This window comes from Malaclemys terrapin, chromosome 5 (assembly GCF_027887155.1).
Source record: "Malaclemys terrapin pileata isolate rMalTer1 chromosome 5, rMalTer1.hap1, whole genome shotgun sequence".
In the NCBI taxonomy this organism is placed as follows: domain Eukaryota; kingdom Metazoa; phylum Chordata; order Testudines; family Emydidae; genus Malaclemys; species Malaclemys terrapin.
The window spans coordinates 19,652,089-19,667,261 of NC_071509.1; the positions used below are offsets into that span (position 1 = coordinate 19,652,089).

Here is a 15,173-nt window from a genome sequence, read left to right on the forward strand (position 1 = left end):
GCTGTTCTGGAACGGGGAGCGGGGAATCAGCCAGAGCATACTGGTGAATCTGGTTATGAAAGTTAAATTTTAAAAAATGGTTTAAGAGTCATACTTCAGCTCTTCAAATCATTAGAAATATCCCATAGTAACATTCTTCCTGAGCCTGTTTAATGTTCATGTTTGAGATTTTTAATTTAAAAATCCCAAGGATATTTCAAGACAAAAAGACTATTAAGCTGAAGTTAAGGCTGAGAGTAAATATCTGTAATTTAGGGGAAATAGCATGCAAAAACCAGATGAAGATTAAGGCTTTTCAGTGTTTGTGGACTCTGATTAGATTTATTGGTTTTTAAAAGCATGTTACATTTTACCTGCTCATGGTGTTGCTACAGGGCAGTGTTAAGGTTTCTGGTGAAGAAGAAACTTTCACTTATGAAGTCTCTCATATATATATATATATATATTCATTTAAATGTAGCCTACACACAAGATTTCAGTTTGTTTTAACTACATGGGAACGTTAAAGCATCTGTGACAAGTCAGAGTTAGTGGTTGTCCTAACTATGCACTTCTATACAATAACACATTTGGATTTCTTTTTAAATTTAATCTTACCTCTGAATTTCTTGGGTTTGACTATGATCCATAAGCCCCTCAGACCCGGCAAAGAGGTTGTAAGAACATTCTGATTCTGGTATGTACATTCTGGTTCACCAAAGCATGTCATGGGAGCTTAAATGAAAGCCATGGTCACACTGGTTGTTAATATTGTGAAATGTGCGTACACATACTATGTAAGGAGTTATGTATATATACTGAAAATATATTCTTAGGGCCTGTCTACACTCAAGCTGTAGCGCTTCAGTGAAAATGCTGCCTATCTTGCTGTGAGGGGTTTGCCCGTCAGCATAGGTCATCCCCCTCCCTTGAGAGGCAGTACCTAGGTCGATAGGAGAATTTTCCCAGTGCCTTGCACTGTCTACACTAGGGGTTAGGTCAGTTTAACTACATTACTTTGGGTGTGGATTTTTCACATGCCTGAGCGACATAGTTATACTGATCTAATTTACTAGTGTAGACCAGGCCTTAGAGTCTGTATCACAGCAGAGATGGAGAAAAGGGTTTCCTGTCAAACAAGAGATGTTGATTTGTCTCTCTCTCTGTCGGCATGTAAATTAAGCATTGTAAGCTGACACAACGTTGGCACATTTACAGATGAAGTCAACAGAGAGATATGAAGTCATCAAGAAAGAACATGCAGCGGGAAGAGGAGAACCTTATTTTGAGATATACTTCAAAAGTTTGCTGGACTATATTTGGGCAACAGAGAAGTCACCCCATCATCCTGCACTTAGGAAATAAACCGTCTTGTTTGAAACGCTGCACAGGACATTTGGGGTGAGATAAACTTCTTTAGATAGGTTAGCCTGTCACATTGGGTAGTCTCTAGAAAGCATGCTGTGATTTTATTTTATACGTAGGGCTACCAGACATCTCGTTTTTAAAGGCACAGTCCCGTATTTAAGCCCTCCTGCAGGTGTACCGACTTTTTCTTAAAAATGGGGAAATTGTCCCATATTTTCAGTCTCCCCCAGCATCTGTACTGACAGTCCTGCTGCTGGACAGATCCCTGCTCATCAGATGCCTGCCCAGCAGCAGTGAGTGTGTGTGTGGGGGTCGGGTGGCCGACAATGGGGGTGGGTGTGCAAGGCTGGTGGGGGGCGAAGATGCAGCATGCAGGGCCAGCCACTCTCCCTGCTAGTCCATCAGCACAGTCCCTGCTGCATGCCAGCTCTCAGCCAGCAGGGCCCCACCCACCGTCCCATTTCTGGCCGGTGCTAACTGTGCGCTGCGAGTTGTGGTGGCTGGTGAGTGTGGGCAGGCCCCAGGCGGCGGCCGGTTATGTTTTGCTTCTGCTGCCCACCCATTAGCCCTTTATGTGCTCCCCTTCTTGCTGTCCTCTCCCTGCTTTACCTCTTCACCCCCACCAACCCCGGTGCTCCTTCATATCCGCCCCGGCAGGACGCGTCCCACTCCCAGCGCTGTGCGAAGAAACAGCCTTGGTCAGAGCGTTCAGCTCACCAACAGCCTGGGCGGCAGGCTCTTTCCTTCCCCCACTGCCTCTGGGCCGGCACCCTGGGAAAGCCCAAGACCCTCCGACCCAGGGCGCTGGCCAGGAGGAGCCAAGTCCTGCATGTGCCAAAGCCCTGAACAGCGCTGGCACCGGGAAGCTTCTCTGCCCCTCAGTTAAGCTCTGGAGTGGTGTGTGGGGCAGGGAGAATGATTTCCAGCCGTTCATGCCTTGAACCTGCAGACTCCACTGCAGCCCCCAGGGCAGGGGCTTAGCACCCTCTTCACCCTCCCTCCTCCTTCCTGGGTCCTGCCCCCAAGGAGTGCGGGGTGGCTCTGTCTCCTTGGCACCCTCCCCTGCTGAGCCATCTCTCTGGCCGGTTCGCTGAAGCCCCCGCAGTCAGGTTAGGGCTTAACCCCTTCTCCCTGCACTGGGGGCCCGGAGGTGGCTGGGTTATGTCAGTGGCCATCAGCAGCCTGGAGGTGTTAGCTGCCTTTTGAGACTGTGTGGGCAGGAAGGGGCAAGCTGCTTCCAGCCACATGGAAAGGGGAGCTCTGCAAAGACAGGGGCAGATCATTCCTTCCCCTGCCATCCTGCTCTGTGGCTGGAAGCAGCCCCCATCCCTTCCCTCCCGCACAGTGCCAAAAGGCTGCTCCTTGCCACAGTGTGGTGTGAACCATGGCAGAAATCTGGGGGGAGGGCATGTGACCCTGCGTGTCCCCCCCATGTGTTGCCTTGAGAAGCTGCAGCGCCAGGTAGCAGGAGAGGCAGGTCTGTCTCAGGGGCCCAGTCAGGCATGGAGGGCGGAGAGCGCTGGGCAGAGAGGTTTGGGTCAGTCAGTAACCAACCTCCCCCCCCGGTGTGAGAGAAGTATACAGGAATGCGTGTATGTGTGACCTCTCCCCGTGTGTGGGGGAGTAGGGGTGTGTGTGTCACCCCTCCCCATGTGAACCCTAAAGCCTTAAAGATAAGGTAAATAAAAATCATCTAACTACACAATATTTCTTTTAACAGGGGCTCAATCAATTTGATGTTAATTTGAACATTTGTACTGAATAGTTCTGATTGATTGCCGTTGAACTTGCTTGAATTACGAGTAATTTTACCAGATGTCCCGTATTCAGCATAGGGTATAAGAGGGTTACATATTTATATGTAACCCTCTTGTTTCCTTTATCCTTACTCCCTGGCTTTTGAATTTTGTATTTTGATAATACACTTACCATTGTTTTCACTATAAACATATCTCAGTGTTGTGATATTAAGGTAGGTGCTGATCCTGTGTTGAATCATACAAGCTGGTGTGTATGCCATTCCTTTGGGGACAGCAGACCTGGTATTTTTGTGACTGTTCAGTGGATAAGGGGCTGAACACTGCAGGGGAAAGCTAAAAAGGGGCTCAAAGCCTATTGCTAACCTGCAAGGGAACATTAGGGCTGGAATAGCCCAGAGGCAAGTGTTTGGATGCCTGACAGTCTGGTGATGTTAGGGAGCTGACACCCAGTGAAACACAAGCAACTCTCCCTTTCACTGGAGGATGGGGGTAACAATGTGACTGTTCTCAGGGTTACCTAAACACACTTGAATTTTGGAGAGTCCAGACACCCCTGGGAGACAATTTGCCCTAAATTACTAGTATATATTCTCAACCTTAACTTTGTCTTAACATCGTTTTTACCTAGGAATATATAGATCATATATATGAAATATCCAAATCAATGTATTTCCTCTCCTAAATGTCATGCATTGCAAAGCAAATGGCACCCTGTCAACAAAGACAGATTAACCCAAGCACAAGGTGTTCTAGTAATACCATCAAAATATTTCACCCAATAATAATAATACTTGCATATACGTAGCACTTTGCATGTTCAAAGGAATGTTCAAACATTAACTAACTCACCTTCACAACAGCCCTGTCACTTAATCATTCATATCGCTCATTCTACCAATGGGGAAAGTGAAGCAGAGATGTGATGTGATGAATCTAGGACTTCTCAGCTCCCAGTCTTGTGCTCATTCCTCCAGGCAGTGATGACTCACAGGGTCTCTAGAACTATGAGGAAAAACATACAGACAGTATTTTCAACACGTATTAGTACTATATGGACTTCCATATGTTTCTATTGCGCAAAAGAACCTAGCATACAAGACTAAACGGGTCCAGTTTTTTAACCCTTTCCTCAGAGATCAAATTTTCTAAACTTCATATCATATTTCTTGTTCTCCTCTGGAATCTCTCCAGTTTATCCACATCCATCTTACTGTGTAGTGCCCAGACACAGTACTCCAGCTGAGGCCTCACCAATGCAGAGTACAGCGGGATAATTACCACCCTTGTCTTACGTATGACACGTTTGTTAATACACCTCAGAATGATATTAAACTTTTTCACATCTGCATTACATTAATTTGTAATCCACTGTAACCCCTGGATCATTTTCAGCAGTACTACCTAGTCACCTATTGTAGTTGTTTATCTGATTTTTTCCATCCTAAGTGTAGTTCTTTGCAACAGTCTTTATTGAATTTCATCTTGTTGATTTCAGACCAATTCTCTCAACTTGTCAAGGTTGTTTTGAATTCTAATCCTGTCCTCCAAAGTGCTAATAACACCTCCCAGTTTGAAGTCATACATAAATTTTATAAGCATACTCTCCACTCCATTATTCAAGTTATTAATGAAAATATTGAATAGTACAGGACCCAGGACAGGCCCCTGGCCTTGAGTGACCTCATGAGATAAATCCCTCCCAGTTTGATAGCAAACCATTGATAACTATTCTTTGAGTAATCATCTTTCAATCGGTTTTGCACCCAAGTGATACTAGTTTAATCTAGATCACATTTCCCTAGTTTGCTTATGAGAATAGCATGTGGAGTTGTGTGAAAAGCTGTACGAAAATCAAGATATATCACATCTCCAGCTTTCCCCTCATCCACTAGGGCAGTAACTCTGTCAAAGAAGGAAACTAGGTTGGTTAGGCATGATTTGTTCTTGACAAATCCATTTTGTTTAATAGAGTTATAAGTAATAGCCAATCTACTTATAAGTACATAGAGAATAATAATTTCTTCCAGTATCTTTCCAGGTATTGAAATTAGGTGGATTGGCCTATAATTGCCCAGTTCCTCTTTGTATCCCTTTTTACAGGTAGGTACTATGTTTACCCTTCTCCAGTCCTCTGGGACCTCATCATCCTCCATGATTTCTCAAAGATAATTGCTAATGGTTCCAAGATTTCTTCAGCTAGTTCTTGAATTTCATCAGGCCCTGCCAACTTGAATACATCGAACTTATCTAAATATTCTTTAACCTGTTCTTTCCCTATTTTGGCTTGCGTTCCTTCACCCTTGTTCTGAATATTGATTATGTTAAGCATCTGGTCACAATTTACCTTTTTAGTGAAGACTGAAGCAAAGGAGGCATTAAACATTTCATCAAGAAGGCTGAAGGTATTTTTCATCAAGAAGGTACTTGTAGAACCTCTCCTTATTGCCTATTATATCCCTTGGTAGGTGTAACTCATTTTGTGCCTTAGCATTTCTGATCTTTTCCCTACATGCTTGTGCTATTCTTTTGTGCTTCTTCTTGGCAATTTGTCCATGTTTCCACTTTTTGTAGGGTTTCTTTCTGATTTTCAGCTCATTTAAGAGCTGATGGAGCCATGTTGGCTTCTTACTAGTCTTCCTATCTTTTCCTTGCATTTGGCTAATTTGTAATTGTGTCTTTAATATTGGAAGTATGTTCTCTCCCTTCAGAACAGAAGCCATTAGCTTCTGTCCCCTATCACTTTAGTATTACCATCTGTCTCTCTATGCCATCTACATGTAGTCACCATCACAGGACTTAGTTCCATTTCACCTGCACCGAGGGGTTGAGATTCCAGAAATACTGCTCTTGGAATAATTTGCTTAGATTGTTTTCCAATAGTGTTGCGAGATTGCAGCAGCCCATGATACACTCAAATGCCACTAACAAATTTATTTCAGCATAAGCTTCCGAAATAAATTTGTTAGTCTCTAAGTTGCCACAAGTACTCCTGTTCTTTTTGTGGATACAGACTAACACGGCTGCTACTTTGTAACCTGTCAAATGCCACTGTCCTAGATTTTAAAAAAAAAAAAAAACAGGAGTACTTGTGGCACCTTAGAGACTAACAAATTTATTAGAGCATAAGCTTTCGTGGACTACAGCCCACTTCTTCAGATGCACTCTATATGCATCCGAAGAAGTGGGCTGCAGTCCACGAAAGCTTATGCTCTAATAAATTTGTTAGTCTCTAAGGTGCCACAAGTACTCCTGTTCTTTTTGCGGATACAGACTAACACGGCTGCTACTCTGAAACCTAGAATTTTTAGAATCCCTCCCATACTTCATCCCTGCATAGTCCTACTGGGTAGTAAAGGAATTCCTCCCAGATAGTTTGGTTTAAATGTACTTATAGTTTTTCCTCCACTTAATAATACACTGACCTAGATTCTGAGCTCAGGAAGAGTTATTCTGGGTTTACATCCGCAGAATGGAGATGAGTCTGTCCAATTATCTTTCTAAACCTCAGTAACAGAATACAGAATCTTCAGTTGTGTTTTGTTTTGCTTTTTTGTTTTGTTTGTTTTTAATGAAACCTTTGCAGGAAAAGTTGGAAACCTTCTGCCCTACCAAACAGAAGAGCTGAAGATGCGAGAGAAGAGAAGAGAAGAGAATACCGAAGGACAAAATGAGAGAGGGAGAAAGAAGAGGTAAGAAGACAGTTGAACAGCAGAGTTGGGCAGCACAGAAGAAAAAAGGGAAGATGTGCCCTTTCCCTTGCATCATTTCCTCCTTTTTCTTTTTGGAAAAAACAATCAAACAAACAAAGTGTTAAATCCTTTATCAGGACATTAGAAGATGCAGGGGAAAGGGTGAGATTGCACTTCAAAGCATCAAAGTCCTACAGCCTCTGCATGCCCATAGTATGTGATTGCCCCAAACCTACACCAGGTACTTGATTTCCCAGGACACTTCATTATATCAGGCATAGTGAAAGATGACAAAGAGATTAAGGGTATGTAACATGAGATGACAAAGGGAACTTTTATTAGCTCGCCTAGGGAAACTGCTGAGGCATTACTAGACAGAGGTTCTGAAGAATAGATAAAAGGTAACTCCGTAAGGGAACAGTCCTGCACTTAATACTAGAGGTTGCACTAGATGGTCCAAGTAGGGTCTGTCCAACCCTACCGTGTACAATCTAATTAAGGTAAGTCCTCTGTCCTACTTGTCTGCCTTTCCATAGTCTGTGAGGTAGGACATCCAGTCCAGATGACCCCAGAGCAGTGGAGTACATAGAGGTTCCTAGACAGGAAAGTCTTGGTGTGAACCAATTCACTATGTGATAGCAGTGAGAGGAATAACTATAGCAGTATAGTTATGCAGGCATGTGCACCCACACTTTACAGATTTAACTCCTATCAAAAAAGAGGAAAGTCACTTCCAAAGCAGCTTAATTATCAGATAAACTGAAAAAAGGCAATGTATGTGTGGCTGTAAGGCAGCTTCTGCTCAAAAAAGTACTTTTGTACTGGTACAACTGTCTCATGTAGACAAGGCCCTAATTATCTCTTCCTGGAAGCTCTAGCATCCTCAAGGGCAGCATGAATACTTTACTTCAAGTGCTTTTTCCAGCACAGACAAAAAGCCCCCACCAAGCTGTAAATATCATAGCTGGCAAATTAAATACCATGTTTAGCAAGAGCTCCTTGTTATGCCAGTGCAAAGAAATCTCTGCAAAATAAGAGAGTAAATTGTGATGCTCTAATGAATATTGTTACTTTACCCAAAATCATTTGCATTAGGCTGGAATAATCCAGATGTGTTTGAAGATTTGCTTAAACTGGTTCTTTTGTAAATTGAATTAGTTCATGTTGTTGGCACTTGCTGAGTTTAACAGAACATGCACTGATTAGTGCGAAGAAGTCAGCCCAATCATCTGTTTGAGAAGTCGTGCCATTTAGATGCTGGTGTATGACTTTTGTTGGATTAAATACCTGTACTCAGAAAGTACTGCCCTCTGACCTCTTTTGGGTGCTCAACTTGAGACTGCTTTTCAGAAAGTACTAAGCACCTACTCCCCGAACAGCAGGACCTTTTAAAGGGGTCTCAAGTCAGGAACCCAAAAATTAAAAGTACCAAAGATCATTAGTCACTTTCGAAAACTGTGGCAAATTAGATTAGAATTCCCTAATTCAATTCCTTTGCCTTGTGGTTTACTTGCATGACTTATTTGTACAGTTTAAACATTAAGCATGTTTAAACATTTCATTTTGCAGAGGTATATTAGAAAAAACATTTTGCATAAATAAATTTATTCCTGATTGTAGGAGGTAGGTTTCAATGTGCTATGAATTTATGGTTCTCCTCTGCTGTGGGTGTTCTGGACAGAGAAGGAAGTAAACCAAGTATAGACAGATATTTGGTAAAAAGGTCACAGTGTACCCTGTGGTAAATTAAGAGCAGTAACGGAAAATACCTAAGTGCTAGTGTTGTATTAGAGTTACCCCAGAGTTAATTCAGACAACGTGCCCTTCAGAGTTTAATTCCAGGTTTCTACACAAGCTTGCCAAGGAGACATCACTTCCAGATTATATGATGATCATTGGCTGAATCCAAATAAAAGAAAAAGACTGCTTTCCACTGCCCCAAACCTCAGCTTTGTAGGATGTAAACCTGAGACCTCTACATTTCTTTTCTTGCTCTTGACTGGGGCAGGATCAGGTCTTTTATAGTGTGTGACTGTAAGGTGTTAAATCCAAGCAGAAGAGAATGAGCCAAAATCTGCAATCTGTGCAACACAATTGAAGACAGACTTGCTCAGTGCTGCTGCTTTAACAGAGCACAGAGAAGGCTGGCCCGTGGTAAAGGTGCTAGCCTATGACTCAGGAGACATGTGTTCAGTTTCCTACTCTACCCTAGACTTCCTGTGTGACATTGGATGAGTCATTTAGTCCTTCTGTGGCTCAGTTCTCTATCTGCAAAAGGGGGTTAAAAATACTTCTCTACCTCACCAGGGTGTTGTGAGAATAAACATGCTAAAAGACTGTGAGGTGCTCAGATACCAGGGCCGGCTCCAGGCACCAGCCCACCAAGCATGTGCTTGGGGTGGCGCTTGGAGGGGGGCGGCGCGGTGGGGCGCTCTGGCCCGAGAGCGGGGCTGCGACTGGGCTCGCCGCCCTCCCCGCGGCGCTCCAGCCACCGGGGCCTCTCCGCCCTCCCCCCGGCGCTCTGGCCGCCGGGGGCTCTCCGCCCTGCTCCCGGCGCTCTGGCTGCCGGGGAGAGCGGAGAGCCCCGGCTGGGCTCTTCGCCCTCCTCCCAGTGCTCTGGCCACTGGGGCTCTCCACCCTGCTCCCGGCGCTCTGGCCACCAGGGAGAGTGGAGAGCCGTGGCGGGCTCGCGGCCCTCCCCCCAGCGCTCCGGCTGGTCGGGGATTGCGGGCCCGCGGCCGGGCTCGGCGCTCTCCCCTGCCACGCAGGGGGGAGGGGGGGACGCGGCGGGTGGCTTTTTTGCCTAGGGCGGCAAAAAAGCCAGAGCCAGCCCTGTCAGATACTGTTGGAATGGGGGCCATAGAAGTACATATAGAGTTTGTCTCATCATCCTACTCAGGTGTGCAATGGATTCTGTCATCTTGGCTGGATTCAGAATGAATTTGTCACATAACTCCACCCATTATGCAATAATACTTCTGCAAAATTCTGATCTTTGTTGCCATTTCCTTGCTGTTATCCTGGAAGCGTCTTTCACCACAATAAACTATTCTGCGGCGTTTAGCTATGGCTTTGGCAGCCATTTTTTGCCTTGACTTCTGTGGAGATATGCTGCTCTACACCAGCTGAGAATCTGGCCCTACATTTGTTCCTTTCACCCCCTCTTTGAATCTATAGTAATCCATGGGTAAGCAATTGTTTTGCTTTCAATAAGAGAGTCTTCCTGATTCTGATCTATTGGGTCATCCAGGTTACCTCCTTGCTCTCCCAAAATGCGCATGCAGCCAAAGCTGTTACAGCTTCCAAATTCCTGTCCAGTTTCTTGCCAATATCTCTTAATAATTCTCACATCAACTGCTGTGCAGTAGAGGCATCTCCTGTGCAGTATTCGAGCACGGGGGAGCGATCCTTGCATTATGACAGACAGCTGTTAAAAGAGAATATTGCCCTTTGAATTCATGCCCGGCCTTTGAAATCCCAAGGCCCTGTAACAGCAGTCTGACACCTCTCCATTTTGAGGAAGGTGGGTTTTTTTGCCAGCCAAAATTTTCTAAGCCATGCTAAATGAGTGTCATTTAATATGGAATCACAATCTCTCATAAACAGGTGGCATTTATTAATGACTATTACAATCAAACAAATAGGCTTCCACATGACTTGAGTCCCAGCTTTGTCTTCCATTTTTACCTGGCTCCACACTTTGTCTGGTACTCCAAACAAACAAAGAGAGACATCTAGTGGCTGAATGATTTACTGCAAGTGAATCTAGGAAACAAATGTTTGTGTTTTTTTTTTTTTTTAAAGAAGGATTTATTAAATATAATAGCAGAATTTGTTAACTTCCTAAAATGTTCATAGCATTTGATTTTGGGGCAATGTGTAGACATTAGGCTTAGCATCTCTTGAGTTTTAACTCTGTAATGTAAAAATATAATATTAAAAAGTATAACTGTTGGACTTACTATTGTAGGAGCTAAGCTTCAATGCACTGTATATTTGATTCGCCTCTGCTGTGGGTGTTTTGGATAGAGAAGGAAGTAACCCAAGTATAGACAGATATTTGGTAAAAAGAACGCCATGTACCCTGTGGTAAATTAAGAGTAGTAAAGGAAAATACCTAAGTGCTAGTTACTCGCTAGGGCCTTTCTTTACAATACATATTTCTTTATCCAAACTTAAACTAACTTTAAATTTCTAATTTTATATTTATTCTACAACAGAGAAATTAAATAGAACAAAACTAATTGTCTCCATTTCCGCCCCGTATTTACCAGTCATATTTTTAATAATGGGGTTCTGGATGGAAAACAGTTTGGATCAGTTGTTAAAAATATGATCACAGATCAGACTGTGCCTCTTTGAGCCAAAACACCATAAAATAATTCCTGTTAGAGTGACCTGATTTATTTTATTATTGATGATTTTACTGTACATAGGATAAAAATTCACTCACTACAGGATAAATTGAGATCACCTGAGTGCATTTCACTAGGTATCCCTGGCATGCAACAGCAGAACATATGGTAATATCAGGTGAATGATACGTGGTAAGATTATAGTAAATGTGGCATAGCTTCTCCAAAAAAGACTCCCCATCTGTAGCTGATCAGTAATGTACTGCACATACAAATAAAAGGCTTGATCCCAACTTCCAAGTAAAATCCGGAAGGTAGGTCAATCCCTATTAGCTGAACTGAAATGGTTTCGAACCTGTAACTAACCCAATTTTAGAGCAGTATTTAGTATTTATGTACAGAATGAACTAATCTGTCATGTGTATTACATGCTGACTTGTAAATCCTACATGTATAAATGATTTTAATAGAAGGAACAATTTGATTTGTCACTAGGAACTGGGAAGTAATTAAATTATTTGTCACTTATTGTACACTAATAAGCTTGCAGTTAGATTTTTCTTTGTTAATTTACATCATGCAAAGGGGGTTACAGTACAAACTTAAATCTAATCACAGCCGAGAGACCTTAGTCTACATGTCAAAATACTATGGTATGTTCAAATAATCGTAAAGATTGGATTAAAAAAACACATGCAAATCAGGAAAGTCAGAGGAAAACTGTTATGCAATTATACATGGTACATTTGACATACAAAATAATTGTAATCGTTTGTTTAACATTTACTATTGTATTCCTGTTAGAGTCTACTGCTCTATTTGAAGTTTGTACTGTCAGTTATATATACCTGGTATTTGAAAAGTGGGGTTTTAGCTCAGTAGATTCTGCCTAAACCTTTCAGACAATACTCTAGAAACTGCAACAGCAAAATATGATGTTGGTCTATCTACTCAGCTATCCAGCCTTTGGCGGTGAACTGCTCTCTGGCTTTATAACACGTTGCCTCAGTTAGCAGTATGGAACCATTAAAATGTTATTAGGGATAGATGGCCTTAGAGCAGTGGTCCCCAAACTTTTTACCTCACACCCCGCTTTACCCATGTCCAAATCTGTCCCTCCCCCTCCTCGGAGCTGGGGCCAGGAGTGGGGCCGCGGCTTTGGAGGACATGGGAGGGACATGGACAGGGGTAAGAGGGCCAAGGCTGGGGCTACAGCTGGGGGTGGGCCCCGTGTGGGATGGCCAGGGCCCCAGCCATGCCTCCCTGAACATTCCCTTTGGGGACCACTGCCTTAGATGTAGATATCCAAGCCATTCCCCAAGACATTTTAAAATACAGGGTGTCATTGGAGATAGATAAGTGTTTATTACAAATGCCTTAGGATTTTTTTTTTTTTTTTTTTTGAGGGGAGGGACAGAGTGCAGAAAGCATAGTTGCTGAACTCTGGTTTACCCAGTGAGTTTGACCCGGAGCCAATCCTTTACTATGGATGTGTCACAGCTACTAACAGGTCAGGACATTTTGGACTTGCACTGATTCCTTGCTGAACAGGGATATTAAATGGGAAACGCAGCACCCGGCCTATATCTCAAAAAAATAGCATAGCAACTGTAGAACTCCAGCAAAACAGCTCTGTGTTCAGAGTCTCAACTGCAGTGTCTTCCCCTTTGCTTCTCACAAAGTGCTCCAACTGCTCTTTTTTTAAAAACTTCTCAGATAGCACTTTCTGGCCTTTGTTATGGTAATGTGCCCGGGACTGTCATTCAGTCACTTCCCATCCCCAGCCACCTGGTCTAGGTGTCAGTCAAAACCAACTCTGGGTTGGAGCCACTATTTTCTCATCTATGGTTTAGAGCCCTTTCCAACTCCAAAGGGTCAAACACAAAGTTCTTGAACATCAAAGGAATCGTGCCTTTGAGCCATTGTTTACAGCATTCAATGTGGTAACATTGGCTACATTTCCCACTTCATATTTTCATGAACTCATCACTCTACTGAGCTGGATGAATCTGCCGCAGTGGTTAACCCTTCCTACAGGAAGGCTCATCTCTGTTTTGATGTAGTAATAAATCGATGAGTTTCATCTCCACCACAATGCACAATTAATTACAAAGCTATGAACAAAAGGGATTACCATGTTAACACTAACCAGATTTCAGACTCTAATTCCTCAGTTGTTTGCATTTCCTCTTCAATGTCTTAAAGGGTGCTCTCCAGTTCTGGATACTCGGCCTGCATAATTTCATTTCTGGAAGAAAACCAAAACATTTTAAGAGTTAATGGAATGCCATAAATCACTAAGGAACAGTCAGCTAAGTGGATCCCTCAAACACTGAGAGATTCTGACTCTATTTGGAAAGGAAACGTTGCTGCATGCAATGGGAACGTCCAACATTTCAGAGTTACTCCTGGATTGCGGATGGTTTACAATTTTTAAAGGTTCGATCCTCTAAGGTGCTAAGAGCTAGCTTCACAAGAGGGATTTAGGAGTGGCAACTCTGAATTGCAACCCCTAACTTTTAGACACCCTGAGGCCTAGTCACAGCCTTGAGTTATGTGCCCAGTCTCCCTGTACAATGCATGAGGACAGTTAGGTGCCTTAAAATGATGCACAGAAGCCAGACCACCACGTGGGGAGCCACCTAAACTAGCCAATAAGAAATGCCAAAGAGAGAGGTGTGGCCCTTTCTCGGGAAATGTGGTGGTGCCTCACCCCAGTAGCCCAATGGTTAGAGCACTCTTCCAGGATGTGGGAAACTCCCCCTGTCTGATTCAGAGCAGGGACTTGAACCCTGTTGGTGAGTGCCATGCTAACACCCTGCTGGATCAGGTCCCGCTGGGGAGACAGGCAGGAAAACACCTAGTTTGAGGACCCCTGGCTTTTAGATACCAAGCAGCTTGACGGTGTCAGGGTTTTGGTAGCTTTGTGCATGCCAAACAGCAGAAATGTAGATCCCTATGGGGCTTTGCTGCTGGTAACTTAGGTTCCTAGGACATTTAGATGCCTACAGGGTTAGGCAGCACCTGAGTCATAGGTTTGTGAATACCAGTGCCTCCTAAAGTAGCAATCAGGTGCCTAAGTCCCCCTTGTGAATCTACCTTCAGTGCACTCAATTCCCATCAAAAGTCCTTGGCCACCTTGCAAGCACTTGGTATAAACAAGCCTTGATCCGTTTTTTGGTCTGGTCTGGTCTGGTCTGTGGAAGAGCTGAGAAAGAAAACAAAGGAAATCAGCTGTTGCCACCAGCTAATTAAACAACATGTGCACAAACCTCTTAGGACACAAAAATCCTAATCCTGTTCTTAAAAAAGGTAACTTTTATTAAAAACAAAAAGAAAGAAAATATATCCAGGACTTAAGCTAGTGCTAGATTTAAGAAGAGCAAATATAATAATTAAGCATCAAGAATGGTTTTCTTGAGGTCCAGCTTAATGGTTACAAGCAAAACAAAAGCATTTGGGGTTAGCACAGAGGAGTCCACAAGCCATAAAGAAATAAAAGAGATAAACCTAATCCTGTCTTCCTAGACATTTCCTGATCTACTTACATAGCTGGGGTTTAAATGAGTAGTTTCTAGGTATGATTTAATGATTTTTCAGACCTGCTGCAAGCTCTTACAACATAGTTCCAGCCCTGTCCCTGTTCTCCGGGAGAACAATCACAGACTGGCAAAAAGGGAGTCTTGTTTCAATTTTTAAAAGTTCTAGCCTTCCCATTGGCTCTTTTGTCCTGGTGCCCACTCACTTCCTTTTACCTTGCATGCAGTCAGACATTTAACCCTTTACAGGTAAAGCAAGTAGAAAACTGCTATCAATAGGGATTTTATAGCTAACTGGCTGGTTGGGTGTCCATAAAAGGGAGCTACTCCCCACCACCACCACCTTCATTTATCACAGGGTCTCTATCAGTCCCAGAATGCTGACTCCTTTTCGGCCCTTCCCCTTTCTCCTGGTATTGGAAGAGGGCCAACCAAAAAACGCACTAAGTTTCAGTAAGGGGCCAACAGCCTCCTTACACAAGG

The 15,173-nt window shown here is 43.3% G+C and overlaps 1 long non-coding RNA gene across 1 annotated transcript; it reads right to left on the minus strand.

Moving 5' to 3' along the window:
* Positions 1 to 618: 618 nt before the first annotated feature.
* LOC128838665 (uncharacterized) lies at positions 619 to 13,389 on the minus strand. The gene is made up of 3 exons (XR_008445232.1): positions 13,301 to 13,389; positions 3,957 to 4,109; positions 619 to 714 (listed from the first exon to the last, which is right to left on the minus strand). It is a non-coding gene; the product is annotated as an uncharacterized LOC128838665 (long non-coding RNA).
* Positions 13,390 to 15,173: the final 1,784 nt, after the last annotated feature.